Source organism: Dendrobates tinctorius, unplaced genomic scaffold (genome assembly GCF_039654945.1).
Source record: "Dendrobates tinctorius isolate UK_male_01 unplaced genomic scaffold, ASM3965494v1 ptg000213l, whole genome shotgun sequence".
Taxonomy (NCBI): Eukaryota; Metazoa; Chordata; class Amphibia; order Anura; family Dendrobatidae; genus Dendrobates; species Dendrobates tinctorius.
The window spans coordinates 2,954,817-2,973,658 of NW_027361880.1; the positions used below are offsets into that span (position 1 = coordinate 2,954,817).

Consider the following 18,842-nt stretch of genomic DNA (forward strand, 5'->3'; position numbering starts at 1 on the left):
TATTGAAAAATTCAAGTTAAGATCAGCATCCCGCAGACAATTAGCGGTAACGCAGCTACGCGTTTCGAACACTACATGTGTTCTTTGTGAGAGCCAAAGAACACATGTAGTGTTTGAAATGCGTAGCTGCGATACCGCTAATTGTCTGCGGGATGCTGATCTTAACTTGAATTTTTCAATAAATAGCCTTTTTTTAATCAGCTGGACTTTTTCTGTAAGTTTCTCATATTGTACTCGCAAGTCGGACCCCGGCCATATCAAGATCCTCAGGCCCAAATAGCTATTACTGCCATCATAATAAAACCAATAGCTATTGAAAAAAGCCTTGGAAGTGGTCTTTTCCCAGAATTGAGTTCTACTGGAAGAATTTCCAGAAAGCTAACATACACAAATGTTCTAGATGAAATGCCCTCTAGGATAGCCTGCACTAGAGTTATAACTGAGGTCTTATTGAATGTAACAACAATGCCAATTGTAATCCCAATGGGAGACATCAATGAGAAGATTACTATGTAGACTGCCAGCCAGACTTGTGTGGTCCTGCTCTGAATTAGCTTGAGTGAAAGGCTAAAAACAATAATGCCCTTGTGGATGAGTACAGCAATTGCAATTTGAAGAGCACTGACATATTTTGGCTGAAGACCAATAGCTAAACCCTCAAACACTGAGTGGATGGAAAGGGAGCAAAAGAGAACTAAGGAGCGAAAAGAGGAAAGGGAATATGTATTAGGATGGACATGAATATGTGGATCTTCTGGTGGCATTGCTATCTCACTTGAAGATTCTCTTTTTTCAGAGATGTTTGCATCAGAGGATCTTGTAGTAGAAGGCAGTGGAACCACAACTTGATTTGAACTCTGAGAACGCATGGAAATTTGCAGAACAACACGTTCAATAAAAAGAACAAAGAAGAAGCCCAAAGACAAGATGAGAGACCCCATGGGATAATCAATCTGTGAAAAGAAAATAATACAGATATCAAGATGATATACATTGTAATCTTTTTAAATGATCTGTTGAGACATTATTTTTTTCATCTACTGTATAGGAAATCATGTTGCAGAACATTAGTCAATCATAGACACTAGAAGCTCACACTTTTCACAAAGATTGCAAAACTTGAACTGTGTAAATTAACAAATAATGTGCCCTACTTAATATTAAGATAAGTAGTAGTCACCAGTGAGTTCCTTGACTTGTATAAATATTCTCGCTCTGTACATGATGTTCTAAAATGATAACCGGACTCCTCTGTCACTGCTCATAACAATGCAGCCGACACTATTTCATGTACCGTATATTTAGGTTTTAATGTTTTATAAAGCTTATTTCTAGATGTAAACTTTGAAATTATGCTCAAAATATTATTTATTATAGTTGCTGCTTTTATAAATATTGTAAACTCCAATCTATAATGTGGAGTGCCTTGTTGCGACTGATGGGTGCATGTAAATTTGTCAACTTGTCTGATAAGTACTGTATTTTTTTTTAACTGGATGCCCCTTAAAATAGCTAAACAAGCTGTACTTACTTTGTAAAGTCCCTATGGCTCCTGCACCACCTCTCTGCTGCTCGCTGGAGTTCTTTGTTGACAAGGCTACTGTAACAACCCTGCTGGCATCACTGCATGGCCTCCCATCCCCCGCACACCAACTTACTCACTGCTCCAGGTCATGCTGTGATTTTTGTCTGCTGCCAGCTCCATGCTCTGTGCCTCTTGCTTCCTGTCGGCTCTCTGTATGCTTCCTGGCTGTGTGCATATGGGGGCGGCGCCGGCACTCTGGTTCTAATGGAATCAGAGTGCACCTGCCTAATGTACTTCCGGCCAATCGTCAAGAGGTGTCTGGTATTTAGGGCAGCACCACCCAGTGGACCCTGCCTGTTTTAACTCAGTTAGTTTCTTGCTACTGAGTTGACAGGTCCTGTTCTGTGTTTAGCCTTCTCTGGAGGCTTAATTCCTAGCTTTGCTTGTACCTGTCCTGTCCACCCTCCAGGAGGCAGAATATCCTGGTCCCTGTGCTATTGTTCTTTGCTTTGCCTCGCACTTGTCCTGTCTGTCCTCCAGGAGGCAGAATATCCTGGTCCCTCTGCTATTATTCCTTGTCTTGTCTTATCCTGGTCCCTGTGTCCTTGGTCTTGTACCTTGTCTTGTACCATTACCTTGTCTGAACTCAGTCTTACCTCTGTCTGTCATTCTCCTTGTCTTTGGCTTCTTTCCTTGCTGTGTCTTTCCTTGTGTTCCCTCTGTCTGCTTGTGCTCCGCACCCTTGCGGTTTTGCCTGCTCTGTACTCTTGTGACTCTGCATGTGCTCCGTACTCTTTCGACTCTGCTTATGTTCCACACTCTTGTGGTTCTACCTGCTCTGTACTCTTGTGACTCTGCCTGTGCTCCGCACCCTTGTGGCTCTGCCTGTGCTCCGCACTCCTGCGGTTCTCTCTGGTGTGAACAGGCCTCAACCTGTTCCTCCATACACCATTCCTTCCTGTCAGTACCAGTACCTACACTTGCTGTGTGAACAGGACCCTACCTATTCCACACACCTCTCCATGTCCCTGTGCCTTCTCAGTTGGTCCCTGCCTCTGTCTCAACCATGCCTGCCTGCCCTGTGTCTCAGCCGTGCCTTCCTGCCCTGTGTCTCAGCCGTGCATGCCTGCCCTGTGTCTCAGCTGTGCCTGCCCTTTGTCTCAGCCGTGCCTGCCTGACCTGTGTCTCAGCTGTGCCTGCCTGCCCTGTGTCTCAGCCGTGCCTTCCTGCCCTGTGTCTCAGCCGTGCATGCCTGCCCTGTGTCTCAGCTGTGCCTTCCTGCCCTTTGTCTCAGCCGTGCATGCCTGCCCTGTGTCTCAGCTGTCCCTGCCTGCCCTGTGTCTCAGCCGTGCCTTCCTGCCCTGTGTCTCAGCTGTGCATGCCTGCCCTGTGTCTCAGCTGTGCCTGCCTGCCCTTTGTCTCAGCCGTGCCTGCCTGCCCTGTGTCTCAACTGTGCCCACCTGCATCAGCTGTGCCCGCCTGCCAGTGTCTCAGCTGTGCCTGCCTGCCTGTGTGCCTGCCTGCCAGTGACTCAGTCGTGCCCGTCGTGCTCACCTGTCTGTATGCTACTCGTGCCTGTCGCCCGTACCGTCTCCCCAAGTGGGATCAGCAACCACAGCCAGACAACACCCTGGAGTGGCACTGGTAGCTGCCTGCCGCACAAGCCTGACCTCACCATCAGAGGCTCCAGTGAAAACCAAGGCAGCTGTCTTAGTCACGCCCCTTCCAGGGTAGTGTGGTCTGTGGCACAGTGGAGCCACAACCCCCTGGCTCGCGCCCACCAGTCAGGGCGTGAGCGTGACAGTTACAGCGGTGCCGGTGACATCCCAGCTCCCTGCAACTAATTACTGAGCTAAGTTCTTATGTGCCGTCTACCATAGTGAGTCCAAAGATTGGCTGCATCAGTCACGTATTGTAGATGAGATGTCTCTATTTCTGTATTCCTTTTTAGACTCATGGATTAAAAATGCTCAAAATTGTGAACCCGAATGGAGTAAAATAAGGTATCCAGAGATAAATTATGATACTGGTGAGGATATAAAGGAGTAATAAAGTGCCTCTACTTTGGACCCCAATATACATTTGTTCCACCTTTTTCTCAAAAGTGTTCATCCGGGACATTTTTTTTTTACTTTGGGCCTAAAAATTAACATGTAGGTAGTTTCTAACTACCTGCCTGTTCTACTCGCTACTGGGACAGAGCAGTTATTGAGCACTCCTGTCAGCGATTCAGCTACCGTGTCATCAGAGCAGCTATTCCTCTACCATGGTACTCTGTCAAAAGAGCATGACTGCCGCCAGCATGCCACGTCTGCAGTCACGGACCATCGACAGAACAGAGCAAAAGAGAAGTTGCTGCTCTGTTGATGTGACTCCATACTTACACTCTGCGGTGTTGTCTTGTCCAGGTGGATTCTGTGTGGCGATATTTACTATCTAGTTACTTATATCTGTATTCCACGACTTGTATTATGGCTGTCCCTTTGTCCGGGTGCTTCTGTTCTTTTATCCTGCGGCATTGTCATGTTCATTACTTTATTCATTATTACTTGTCTCTATACTTGTCTGTATTTATTTAATAAAGATGACTATTTTTTTACCTTACTCACCTGTTTGCTCCATTTTTCTTTTTGCATGAACATTTTGCTATTGGAGTGGGTGCTTTGTGGCCTCTTGCCTTGGGGGGGCTGTCTTGATACAGCCTCACCTTTTTGTTGACATTTGGATGATGTCACTGAGGTTTGTGTATTTACTCTGTTGATGTGACGTCTGCAGAAGCCGCTGCATAGCCAACCGGAACGACGCAATGATGGCAGAGATCAGCGCTAGGCACAATAGGCAGGTAGATAGCAACTCCCTGCCTATTAGATCCTATGCTTATGGTAAAAAAAAATTGTAAAAAAGTCCTGGATGTGACATGATCGCGGGTCACCGATGTGTTGCTATGACGCTATGACAGTAGAAGATTTGATGTAGACCCCCATGCTTATCACTGTGAAGCTCATTTGAAACCCAGTCTGTGGCAGTCTTCAAGGGAGACTGTAATTTCTGCTATATACTGTACAGTGATGAAAAGTTAAAAAAATATTTTGAGAAATATGAAAAATTTTTAAAAAAGCGTAAAAGTTCAAATCATCCCCCCCTTTTCCAGCACTAAAATTAAAGAAAAAAAAAAAAACATATGTGGCATCAAAAAATTCCCATATATTCCTATATATGACAATGTTTATTTCATAATCAGGTTAAAATACAGCCAATTAAAAAAGCAAAATGCCGTATAGGGGACGCTGGAGCACACAAAAGTGCAATAAATGGTACAAAAAGGGAAACCACAATAATAAATGGACAAGGATGTTATAAATATAACATGATAAAAAGCATAGCCAATAGTGCTACAAAAAGTATTCATATGCAGGTATAAAGAAATAATACGGTAATTAATTTACCAATTGGCTGTATTTTAACCTGATTATGAAATAAACATTGTTTTTATAATATTTGGGATCTCTTCATTGTCCTATATAGCGGTATATGGGAATTCTTTGATGCTATTATGTGAAGTGCCCTTTGCCTTTTATTTCGGACACTTGTTGATCACATATGTGGCATCGCCACATTCAGAAAAGTTTAATCTATCAAACTATAATAATAATAATTAAACCCATTGATAAACACTGTCGAAAAAAAATCAAGAATGACAAAACTACATTTGATTGGTCTCTGCAATTACACAAAAAATGGAATCGACTGAAAAATGAAAACGTTATGAATTTCACAAAATGGCGACACAAGCCCCCCCGCCAATTTTTTTTTTGCAAATTTCTAATTTTTTTCACCACTGAAGCAATGAAAAACTGGACATGTTTGGTATCGCCATAATAGTACTGATGGGCATAATAATATTTTAATGTCAATTGTACCTCAAAATGCACACAGTAAAAACAATTCCAAAAAATTATGTCAGAATTGCGTTTTTTACACAATTTCTCCCCACAATTTGTTTTCCCGTTTACCAGGGCACTATGTGATAAAATGAATGGTGTTACTGAAAAGTGCAACTTATCCCACAAAAACAAGCCTTCATATGTCCATGTGGACAGAAAAATAAAAGAGTTATGGCTCTGGGAAAAAGGGGAGGAAAAAACAAAAACACAAAAATTGAAATTGGCCACGTCATGAAGGGTTCAAATGTGCTCATGGAAGCCGAAATAGCTTAGAAAAAATGGCTGATTGCAGCACTTTATATAATGCGTATTGCCGGGTATTTTGTATTCAAGATGCAATATAATAAGAAAACAACTTAGCATGTAGCAGACTCTGTATTTTTTATGGAGCATTTCTAAGTTTTTCTTCCCCAAAGCAGATATATATGTAGAAATGAAAATATAGTAGAAATCAGAATTCCAGTCTTATCGTATCACAAACTTCTAACACTACTTATCATTCCATTCCATGTCAAGTAATGGGAGTGTGATATAAATTCTGCCTCTTGGTAAATACCATCATGTGGAAACCCAGTTAGAACATGGAAAAGTAAAATAATACACAGATTCAATAATCTGTGAACAGATTGCTTGGATTTAACAGTGCAGACAATTGAGGAGTCAGTGGTACTCAACCAACACTATTTATTTGACTAACACAGAAAGTAGTTCTATCTATCTAGTGGCAGTGCAACTCACTCAGCGATATACGGAGGTAGAAAGCAGGAACACAGTCTCTTTAAATCTTTGTTAGGTTTATTATATGGAGGCATAAAACAGCAAGAAGGGGAAGAAAAACACAGGCAAAAACAGGAAAACAAATATGCTGTATACAGTCCAAACATTTGCGGAAAGCTGCCCGCTCTGCCGCACCACAAGTTCAGTCTTTCCTCCTCAGGACACAAAACACTGGAGATCCTTTCTCCAGTCCTCCTGGCCAAGACTGCCTCTGGAGCCCGGTTATTAAAGCTTCAGACCACACCCACCCACTCTATGGATTTCCACATAAACCTCAGCCCATTATATAAATTAGCTTAACCCCTCACTTCACTTAGTGTGCTGGAGGATAAAACTCTGGGTTTTATATCACTATGCCATTCATATACGTAGTAACAAAGTCACTGGCAAAGTGCTGGAGGGGAGATACTATCTAGGCTATTGGCTTCAGCGATTCGAAACCCAGAAGTTTGCTCCAGCATACTATGTTTTGAGAGGGGTTAATCGGCCATTTTAAGTGTTGGGTTTTTGTGGACAATGATAGAGCTTGTTAGAGGTTGTCAAAGTAATCTCCACATGTCTTGATGAATTCCTTGAGAGGTCTAGTTTCCAAATGACATCACTTGTGGAGGGTTTCCACTGTTTAGGCACATCAGTCGCTTTCCAAACTGGAAATGGCGTCCGTTAACGATTCCAGCCAATTTTTTCTAAAAGTCAAATGGCACACTTTTCCTTCCAAGCCCTGTCGTGCACCCAAACAGTAGTTTTTCTCCAAATATTGGATATCGGCGTACTCAAGAGAAAATGCACAACAAATTTTATGATGCAACTTCCCCTGTTACCCTTGTGAAAATAAAAAAATGGGGCTAAGCGACATTTTTGTTGGAAAAATGTGATTTTTTTTTTTACTGCTCAACATTGTAAACTTCTGTGAAGCACTTGGAAGTTCAAGTTGCTCACCACCCATCTAGATACATTCCTTGAGGGCTGTACATTTCCAAAATGTGGTATCTTATGGTGGGTTTCCACTGTTTATGCACATCAGGGTCTCTCCAAACACAACATGTCGTCCGCTAACAATTAAAGCACATTTTGCGTTCGAAAAGGCAAATTTGCTTCTGAGCCCTGCTGTGCTCCCAAACAATAGTTTGAAGACGTATGTCGAAACATGTTGGTAAACGCTGCATTTAATGCTGTTTTGCGTATTATGTAATATTGTTGATAGCATATTTTTTGTGGTGTACCAATATTTTTTAAGTATGGAATTAATAAGTGCTGGAATTTTAAAGAAGTAATCTGCTTCCCGCTGGAATCTACGGTACTTGTTTTCTCTTGTATTGGACTGGCGGCTCAGCCTTTCTCCATGCAGGAATGAATGTGGAGAAGTCCTGACATATAGGTGAGCTGACTATTTTTTCTTTTTCAAACAATATTTTTCTTTTTCACACATATGGGGTGTGCTCAGGAGAAATTGCAGAGCAAATTTTAAGGTACATTTTCCACTGTTACCCTTGTGAAAATAAAAAAATTGCGTCTAAATTAATTTTTTTGTGAAAAAAAGTAAAATGTCCACATTGCATCATTTCCTGTGAAGGGTTATTAAACTTCTTGAATGTGGTTTTGAAGGGTTCTGTTTTTATAATGGTGTATCTTATGGTATTTTCTGTCATGTAGGACCTCCAAAGTCAATTCAAATGTGATGTAGTCCCTAAAAAAATGGCTTTGTAAATTTTGTTGTAAAAATGAGAAATCGTCAGTCAACTTTTAACCGTTCTAACTTCCTAATAAAAAAAAAATTCAAAAATTGTGCAGATGGAAAGTATACATGTGGGAAACATTATTTATTAACTATTTTGTATGACATATCTCTCTGGTTGAATAAATGCAAGTCATATTGAACACATTTTACCACCATCATGAAGTACAATATGTCAAGAAAAAATATTCTCAGAATCAGTGGGAACCATTGAAGCATTCCAGAGTTATTACCACATAAAATAACACTGCTTAGAATTATAAAATTTCACCTGGTTACAAAGGTGGAAACAGACTTGGAGGTTAAAAAGTTTAAAAAGCATCTTGAAAAAAAGGTGTCATTGATCTGACACATCTTCTGCCTGAATGGCCTAGTTGTAATGCTAATAAAGTTGAGCGCCCCCAGAGAATAAAAAACTACTTCCTGTAGAACTATACCTCTAGATCTTTTGAAAACCAGCAATTCATCTGCCGCATACAGTAAAATCACAGCATGACAGGTTAGAATATAATAGCTATAAAGATGTTAGTGACACATACAGCTCTGGCAAAAACTAAGAGACCACTGCACAGTTTTATAAAAATCAGCTTCTGTCATGTCCGCCATGTCTGCCATGTCTGTTTTGTCTCAAGAACTCCTGGAGCGATGTGCATGTGCATATCTTGTCTGCTGTCCTGCATGTTCACTAGAGCAGTGTGCACACTCACCTCATGTCTGAGCTGCAGGATGCCTGCGTATCTGCTCTGTCTCCTGGACTCTCCCGAAAATGGCGGTACCCCGGCCACTCTTCTGATGTAAATCAGATCCGGCCCTTGACCTCTGAACTCATTTGGAAATGATGGCAGCCAGAGTAAGAAGACTTGCTTGTCTACCCGCAGTCCTCCCCACTGGATCCCCGTGTCTCGTCCGCAGCTCCTGTGTCTTGACCGGTGCAGGTGTCCGTTTCAGATGTCGGATCAGCGTCGTGGGAGTGGTTTGTACTAAACTCTGGTTTCTGCCGAAGAATTTTTTTTTTTCTTCTTTCCAGCCCCGGTAAGAGGGGGCTTAAGGAGGGGGTACTGTCATGTCCGCCATGTGTGCCATGTCTGTTTTGTCTCAAGAACTCCTGGAGCGATGTGCATGTGCATATCTTGTCTGCTGTCCTGCATGTTCACTAGAGCAGTGTGCACACTCACCTCATGTCTGAGCTGCAGGATGCCTGTGTTCTGCTCTGCCTTCTGTGATCTTCTCGTCATGTCTAGGATTCTTGATCATGTGTTCCTACCTGGATCCTGCACTGTCGGGTTCTGCAATCATCTCGTCATGTCTGAAACGCTGATCATGTGACCTTTCCTAGGATCCTGCACTGTCTGGTTCGGCAATCATCTCGTCATGTCTAGAACTCTGATCATGTGACCTGTCTAGGTTTCAGCACTGGATCTGCAGTCGTCTCGTCATGTCTGGAACTCTGATCATGTGACTGTGCTCTGTTATCCTGTGGATCTGAACCCGGAAGTGCTCCCCTGGTCCTGACCTGGAAGAGGAGGTGCTATGCCCTATATCAGGCCGCCCCTTCCTATGCTCAGGGCCTGAGTATTGTCCCTGCATGGCTGCTTGGTCTGTGGGGCGCTCCCTCTATTCTGTGCCCTTGCACTCTGCTCTGTCGTGCGTCTCTGCAAACGCTCCGTGCTTGTATTCCGTCTCTTGTCCCATGCCTTATCTTATGTTTGTCCGTTGTGCCATGTTCGTCCTTGTCCTGCTTGGACTTGTGGTCCTTCTGTTATTCTCTGCCTTGCCTGTTTTCGCTATGCCTAGTTTTGTACCTTGCCTTGCTCTGCCTTGTTCCTCCCTATGGTGCTCTGTTGTGCTCCCTGGCACACGCACCCTTCCTCCTCTCTTTTCCATGTCTAGTCCCAAGGCTCTGCCTTGGCCCGGCTGTTGGCTTCGCCTACGCTCCGCTGCTAGACTCTTTCCTATTAGGCTCTCTTGCACGTTTCTAGGCTAGTCCCAAGGCTCTCCCTTGGCCCGGCTCTGGGCTTCGGCCTACGCTCCGCTGCTAGCTCTGTTCTTGCTATGACCTGATTCCGTGTTTCTGCCTATGCTTCCATTCCTGGTTCTTTACTCTGCTTAAGCTCTGCCTTGTTTCTCGTCTTGTCTTCCCTTGCTCTGTTTCTTCGTGTGCCCTTTGCATACGCCTGGCCTTCCTAGCCTCCTGTTTGTGCCTCAGCCGTGCCCGCCTGCTTGTGCCTCAGCCGTGCTCGTCGGTCAGTGACAGCTGTGTCGCCTGCCATGCCTCAGCCGGGTTTGCTGGAGTCTTGCCCGTCTGTCAGTGCCGCAGCCCGATCAGCTAGCCAGTACCCCAGCCGTGTCCTCTGTGCTCCCTTGCACTTCACGCTGTTTCCGCACTGTGCTCTGTGTGCTCTCTAAAGCACGCGCAGGCCCTCGCCTGCCCACGGCTTACCTCCCCGTGCTTCTGTAAAAGTACGCGCAGGCTTTGCCATGTCCCCTGTCGTGCCCTCTTGCACGCACAGGCCCTAACCCTGTCCCTGGCGTGCCTCTCTGTACGCACAGGACTCTGCCTCGCCTGCCCCTGGCGTGCCTCTCTGCACGCGCAGGACTCTGCCTCGCCTGTCCCTGGCGTGCCTCTCTGCACGCGGAGGACTCTGCTTCGCCTGATCCTGGCGTGCCTCTCTGCACGCGCAGGACTCTGCCTTGTGACCTCGTGCCTTGGCGTGTCTCTACACACGCACTCTGTCTCGTACCTTGTGCCTGGGCGTGTCTCCACACACGCACCCTGTCTTGTTTTGTGAACCCTGGCATGTCCCCTACACACGCACCTAGTCTTGAACCCTGGCATGTCCCCTACACACGCACCTTGCCTTGCACCTAGCCTTGAACCCTGGCGTGTCCCCTACACACGCACCTTGCCTTGCACCTAGCCTCGGACCTCGGCGTGTTCCCTAACATGCACCATGCCTGGATACCTGTCGTGCCTCCTTGCCTGAAACCTGGTTTGCCTGCCGGATGCCCGGAACCTGCCGATCGCTGCCAGAGATCATGAGCTGGATGACTGCGGCCTGACGTCCGGAGCTGATGTCCGCAGCCTGATGCCTTGATGATGTTGATTGTTGCCAGCAGTCCAGAGTCCGATGCCATCGTGCCGTTACCTGTACCTAGGCGTGCCACCTGGCACGTACCATGCTATGGACCTTGGCGTGCCCACGCACGCACCTTTCCGTGTTTGCTTTCTCACGTTTTTGCACTATATGTGATCCTGAGTTATCCTAATGAAGATACCTTGCACCTACGTCTTGTCTTGTCTTGCTTCTTGCTCGTCCTGTTGCCAGACACTCAATAGTGTCCCCTGAGCCGGCCGTCTGGTCCCAGCAGTCGTGGTGGCTCACCCCCTTGGTCTTGCCCCTGACACTCCCTGTACAGGGGGTGGGTTCTCACTAGGTCAGCTCGCCCTAGGTGGGTGGGTGCCACGGCCCAGAGGGTCCACTCTAAAAAGAAGATGGGCTCAGCAGGAGCTGAGTCCGTCACAGCTTCTCTACATGTCTGACAGCTATTCCATTCCAGTGTCGGTTGAATTCCAACCAGAGTACACCTCATTCTACTTTATGTGCGTCTGATTAGGTGATCACCTGAACCAAATCTTATTTAATGAAGGAAAGTATAAAAAACCCTGCTGTGGTCTTCACAATCCTCTTGCAATAGGACAAGTTGGATGGCAAAACAAGTGCTAGCAATATCCCAAAAGTAATAGGAATGAAAAAAATAACTTTTAACCACGCCAAAGGAGTTGAAAAGAAACATCTTGAGTGAGGAAAAGAAGGGCTCAATTCTGGCTTTACTAGCAGAGGGATACAGTGTGCGTCATGTTGCCTCCATCCATTTCTAAGACGGCAGTCCAATACAACAAGGTCAAGCAGCAGACATTGGGAACAACAAAGCTATAGACCGGAAAAGGGCAAAAACGACTCTCCACTGACCGGGATGACCGTCATCTTATTCGAATGTCACTCAGCAACTGCAGGATGACATCAAGTGACCTACAAAAGGAATGGCAAATGGCAGCAGGGGTGAAGTGCATGGCAAGAACAGTTCGCAACAGGCTCCTAGAGGCAGGGCTCAAGTCATGTAAAGGTAGAAAAAAGCCTTTCATCAATGAGAAGCAAAGGAGAGCCAGGCTGAAGTTTGCCAAAGACCATAAGGATTGGACGATAGAGGACTGGAGTAAGGTCATATTCTCTGATGAGTCTAATTTTCAGCTTTGCCCAAACCTGGTAGTCTAATGGTTAGATGGAGACCTGGAGAAGCATACAAGCCACAGTGTCTTGCACTCACTGTGAAATTTGGTGAAGGATCGGTGATGATCTGGGGATGCTTCAGCAAGACTGGAATTGGGCAGGTTAAGTTTTGCGAAGGATGTATGAATCAAGCCGCATACAAGGTTATCCTGGAAAAACAGGTGATTTCTTCTGCTCAGGCAATGTTCCCCAACTCTGAGGACAGTTTTTTTCCAGCAGGGCAATGCACTATGACACACAGCTAGGTCAATCAATGTGTGGATGGAGGACCACCACATCAAATCCCTGTCATGGCCAGCCCAATCTCCAGACCTGAACCCCATTGAAAACCTCTGGAATGTAATCAAGAGGAAGATGGATAGTCACAAGCCATCAAACAAAGAAGAACTGCTTAAATTTTTGGACCAGGAGTGTCATAAGGTCACCCAAAAGCAGTGTGAAACACTGGTAAGAAAGCATGCCAAGACGCATGAAAGCTGTGATTAAAAATCATGGTTATTCCTCAAAATATTGATTTCTGAACTCTTCCTGAGTTAAAACATTAGTATTGTTGTTTCTAAATGATTATGAATTTGTTTTCTTAGCATTATTTGAGGTCTGCAAGCACTGCATTTTTTTTTTATTTTGACCGTTTCTCATTTTCTGAAAATAAATACAAAATTTAGTGCATGGAAATTCGAAGACATGTTGGCAGTGGTTTAAAGAATAAAAGAGCAATTTACATTTTACTCAAAAATATACCTATAAAGAGAAAAATCAGACAAACTGAAAATTTTGCAGTGGTCTCTTAATTTTTGCCAGTGCCGTATATGAGATAGATAGAATAAAAGCAGACAATTCAGCAGCCATGTACAGTTTGGAAGGATTAGATACAATATATGCATATAGAATAGATAGATATATAGTTGTCAGGGACATATACAATTAGTACGGTATGTGTGCATCTTACTGTACATGCATTTAATTATTAAAAGATTATTTTTCTGAGAAAATGATGTGGGCTCCCTCGTAAATTTCTTAACCAGCAGAGGGAAAGCTGACGGCTGGGGGCAGATTTTTATAGCCTGGGAAGGGGGTAATACCTCTGGAGCTTCCTAGGCTATTAATATCAGCTCACATCTGTATACGTAGCCTTCACTGCCTCAAAAAATGATGTAGGGTCCCCCTATAATTAATAGCCAGCAAAAACTATTTAGACAGAGGCAGACAGATATTAATAGCCTAGGAAGGAGCCATGGTTATTGCTCCCCGGGCTAAAAACACCAGCTATCAGCTTCCACAGAAAGGTGCATCTATAAGATGTGCCAATTCTGTTACTTAACCTCGCTCTACCCACTTGTCCTGTAGCAGTGGCAAGTGGGCTAATAGTTGGGGGGTTGACCTTTTTATTGTCAGGTGATATCAAGCCAAGAGGTTAGTAAAGGAGAGGCATCTATAAGACGCCCCCATTGTTAACCCCATAGTCATATTGTATAAAAACACACACACCAAGAATAAAGTCCTTTATTTGGCAGATTGACACAGACTCCTTTAATAAATCTTAATTATACCATACTTACAACATCACCCATTCCAACAATGCCGTTGTCTTCTGCAAAAGAGTTAAAATAAAATACAACAATACCCCTCACCTCATTGTCATCCTGTCCCACGCCGTAATCCATATCTAGGGGATAAACAGTTTTCAACCTGGACGGTACCAAGATGCTACTGTCCAGGTTGAGAACCACTGGGGAATGGGCTGCTGCGAGTGCAACCTCAGTGACTAGCAGTGACATCACTGAGGCTGTGTTCCCAGCCGGGCTGAACTGCAGTGACCTCGGTGAGATCTCCGATAGCACCGTGAGAAAGTTGCATGGTGCAAAGGCGAGTTCACCACAGTGAAATTTTCCCGGTGAACTGCCTTAGACATGGATCACGGCGTCGGACAGAGCAACTGACAGGAGAGGGATATTGTTGTTTTTTATTTTTGTTTTAATACAGGAGATGAGGGATTCAATGAAATTAGGCGTTAGGTGAGTGCACCGTGTGCAGAATTATTAAGCAAGTTGTATTTGAGAGCATTCTTTTTATTATTGAATAACAACTATGTTCTCAATCAACACAAAAGACTCATAGATATCAAAGCTTAATATTTTTGGAAGTTGGAGTGGGTTTTTTTTAGATTTGGCTATCTTAGGAGGATATCTGTTTGTGCACGTAAGTTATTAGGCAACTTAATAAAAACCAAATATATACCCATCTCACTTGTTTATTTTCACCAGATAAACCAACAGTGCAACACAAAATTTAGAAATAAACATTTCTGACATTCAAAAACTAAACAAAAAAAATCAGTGACCAATAAAGCCACCTTACTTTACGATGACATTCAAAAGTCTTCTATCCATAGATTCTGTCAGTTGCTTGATCTGTTTACGATCAACATTGCGTGCCACAGCCACCACAGTGTAATGATGTATAGTAGGTTTCTATGAAGACAGTGGCTAGATGATAGAGTCACAGACACAGGTATACGTGAAAGTAGTTTGTATTAAACAAGCAGCACAGAACAGCACAGGTGCTGGCGGAGCCAGACAATGACAGCAGTGGTAACAGCAGCAAAACTCAGTCCAGTAGATAGCAAGTTGTACACCAGCACTATGTAGATGTAAGCAGACAAAGTCTTAAGAATGCAGGCAAGGATAGTCACTTCGCCCTCTCCCTTGCGGGAGGGGAATCTTCGGGCACAGTGCAGTGGCAGAGAAAGTCACTAGGTAATTGATACTGAATGTGTAAAGGTAGCAGGGATAAGTCTCTCAGGTGAAACGCACACAGCAGTCAAGATCTTCAGCGCATACCGTGAGTGCTGTAGGAGCGGTGAGCGGTGGAGGCAGGGCTGGAAGGAGCCTTCAGGCAGACACCGTCAGAAGGTCCAGGCGGCGGCGGTTAGGCAGCAGGTAATCCAGGTGGATTCAGAAGGAAGGAAGGAGGTAGCACAGCGTGCAACTCCCAGCTAGCAGATCAGGTACAGGACGAGATATACAAGCAAGGTAGTCACGTCCAGGAAAGCTATTTAAACCCGGCGGGCGGGACCAACAGGCGGTGATGTCACAGGAACCAGTATGGCCGAATGAAGCCAGGCTTAAGGGCAACAGTAAGGGCAAAGTCCGGAACACAGCAGAATAGGAACGATGCTTACATTATTCCCCCCTTAAAGAATGTCCTCCGGACAATCTTCGACCAGGCTTGTCCGGGTACCTTAGATGAAACTGCTCCAGCAGCCGCGGAGCACAGATATTCTCCACCGGTTCCCAGGAATTCTCCTCGACAGAGTATCCTTGCCACTTGACCAGGTATTGCAGCTTCCTTCTGAAGATCCGTGAATCCAGAATCTTCTCCACGACATATTGTTCATGTCCATCAACGAACACTGGAGCTGGAGGAGAGGAAGTACGCCCTGGGAAGGAATTTGGTACAACTGGCTTTAGTAGGGAAACATGGAACACCGGGTGAACCTTCCAGGCAGGGGGAAATTTCAGACGCACCGCTACCGAATTCACTAGAGCCACGATCTTGTATGGCCCTACAAACTTCTGTCCAAGCTTGACAGTCGGTGCCCTCACCCTCAGATTCTTGGTAGACAACCAGACCGTATCTCCCACCCTATACACCGGAGCCAGCCTCCTGGTACGATCTGCTGCTCTCTTATACCTCTCCTGCGCTGTCGTCAAGGTGGTCTTTAGAGCTTCCAAATTCTGCTGTAAGAAGGAAAGATGGTCAGACACAGCAGGCACTGCAGCCTCCTTGGGGAACTGCGGCAAGATGCTTGGGTGGTAACCCTGATTAGCAAAGAACGGTGACTGCTTAGTCGAGGAGTGCTGCGAGTTGTTATATGTGAACTCTGCCAGGGGAAGCAGATCTACCCAATCGTCCTGCAGATGACTTAAGTAGCAACGGAGGTACTGCTCCAGGGTCTGATTCGTACGTTCCGTCTGTCCATTGGTCTGTGGATGGTAAGCCGAAGACAGACTTACTCTAATATCCAGAGCCGCGCAGAAACACCTCCAGAACCTAGACGTGAACTGCACCCCACGATCCGAGATCACCTCATCCGGGACCCCGTGCAGACGGACCACCTCTTGAATCAACAAGTCTGCAGTCTGTTTTGCTGTGGGTAATCCAGCGCAAGGGATAAAGTGTGCTGCCTTAGTGAGGCGGTCCACGACCACTAGAATGGTGTTCTTACCCTTGGAGACCGGTAGTTCAACAATAAAGTCCATTGAGATGGATCTCCAGGGACGAGATGGTATAGGCAAGGGTTGTAACAACCCGGAAGGTGACGCACGAGGCGTCTTGAACCGAGCACATACCTCGCAGGATGACACGTATCCCTCCACGTCCTTCCGGTACGAAGGCCACCAGAAGTACCGAGCCAGGAACTTTTGGGTCTTCGTTATTCCACGATGTCCCCCAATCTTAGAATCATGGATCAGTCGGAGGACTTCAAGTCTTGTCACCTCTGGTACATACAGCCGATTCTCCTGTAACCACACTCCTCCATTGAATTTTAGGCTTACTTCGGGGGTAGGTTGCCTTAGCAACGGATCTGCTGCGTATGCTGCTTTGATCTCAGACAGAAGATCCTGATGATGGATTGCAGAGATGAAATGAGCGGGAGACACAACAGTACTAGGAGACGACTCAATCACTTCCTCAGGAGCAGCAATCCTAGATAGCGCATCTGCCTTACCATTCCGTGCCCCCGACCTGTAGGAGATGATGAAGTTGAATTGGTTTAGAAACAAGCTCCAACGTGCCTGACGTGGGTTCAAACATCTTACGGACTGCATGAACTCCAAGTTTCGGTGGTCGGTAAGAACTGTAATCGGAGTTGAGGACCCCAGCAGCAAGTGTCTCCACTCCTTGAATGCCGTCACAATCGCCAGTAACTCCTTGTTCCCTACGTCATAGTTCTTCTGCGCCGGGGATAGCTTCTGAGAAAGAAAGGCACAAGGATGAAGAACTGCCTTCTCACCTCCTCTCTGTGACAACACTGCGCCGATGGCGACATCCGATGCGTCCACCTCAAGAGTAAAGCTCAGGTCTGGGTCTGGATGTCTTAAGATGGGAGCCGACACAAATTTGTCCTTCAGCCGTGTGAACGCCTCCTGGGCTTGCGGAGTCCACTGGAACGGTACCCCCTTCTTAGTCAGTTGGGTGATGGGTGCCACAATCTCAGAGAAGTTACGGATGAAGCGCCTATAGAAGTTGACGAATCCCACAAACCTCTGAACTTCTTTCACCAATCCAGGCGCTGGCCACTCCTGGATCGCTCTGGTCTTTTGATCGTCCATCTGGAGACCCTGTGGAGAGATGACATAACCGAGGAACTGCACTGTTGCCCTGTGGAACTCGCATTTCTCCAATTTGATGTAAAGATGGTTATGCAGCAGGCGTTGCAGCACTGTTCTCACGTGGAGCCGATGTTCCTCGAGATCACTGGAAAAGATTAAAATGTCATCGAGATACACAACCATAAATACATCAAGCACATCTCGGAAAATGTCATTAACAAAATGCTGAAAGGTTGCAGGAGCATTTCGTAGTCCGAACGGCATGACCCGTGACTCGAAGTGTCCATAACGACAGCGGAAGGCCGTCTTCCACTCATCTCCAGACCGAATTCTCACGAGATTGTAGGCTCCCCGAAGATCCAGTTTGGTGAATATCTTAGCCTGCTTCACCCTCTCCAGTAGTTCAGAGATTAAGGGTAGCGGGTGCCGATTCATGACCGTTACCTTGTTTAAATCACGGTAGTCCATGCAAGGACGCAGACCCCCGTCCTTTTTCTTCACGAAGAAGATTGGTGCACCTGCAGGAGAAGTAGACGGTCGGATGAAGCCCTTGGCGAGATTCTCGTCGATGAAGTCCTTCAAGGCCTTTAATTCAGGACCAGACAAAGGGTAAATACGCCCGAATGGGATCTCCGCCCCAGATACCAGTTCTATCGGGCAATCATAAGGCCGGTGGGGAGGTAACATATCTGCCCTCTTCTTGTCACATACCTCTGCCAGATCCTGATACTCCGGTGGTAATTGTCCCTCAGTCGTAGCTACTACCTTGGGGATAGCAGCGACCTTAGGAATAGCGGGGTTGCTGTTAGAACTTGGAGGGAACTGCACTTCCCTGGTCTCCCAGTTGATGTGAGGATTCTGAACCTGGAGCCAAGGTAACCCCAGGATAATAGGGAAGTGAGGAGAAGATATTAGTAAAAAGGACAAATGTTCCACATGTTCCTCTCCAATGCATACCTTCACCGACTCAGTCTCCATGGTTACCGGTCCAGATGTAAGTGGCGACCCGTCTACTGTCTCCATCAAGACTGACGACTCCCTCTTCAGTGCCCTGATTCCATGCTTCCTTGCAAACGCGATATCCATGAAGTTCCCACTGGCCCCGGAGTCCAACATGGCGGCGCTCTCGACACACCGACCCTGGAAGCAGACCCTCAAGGATAGGTAACAGTGGGAATTCTTCTTAGTAGCGAAGTAGGAGGAAACGACGGATGTCATCGAGATCACCACTGCGTT

At 45.7% G+C, this 18,842-nt stretch overlaps 1 pseudogene; it reads right to left on the reverse strand.

The window, feature by feature from the left end:
• Nucleotides 1–266: 266 nt before the first annotated feature.
• LOC141058670 (zinc transporter ZIP1 pseudogene) lies at nt 267–4,167 on the reverse strand (annotated as a pseudogene).
• Nucleotides 4,168–18,842: the final 14,675 nt, after the last annotated feature.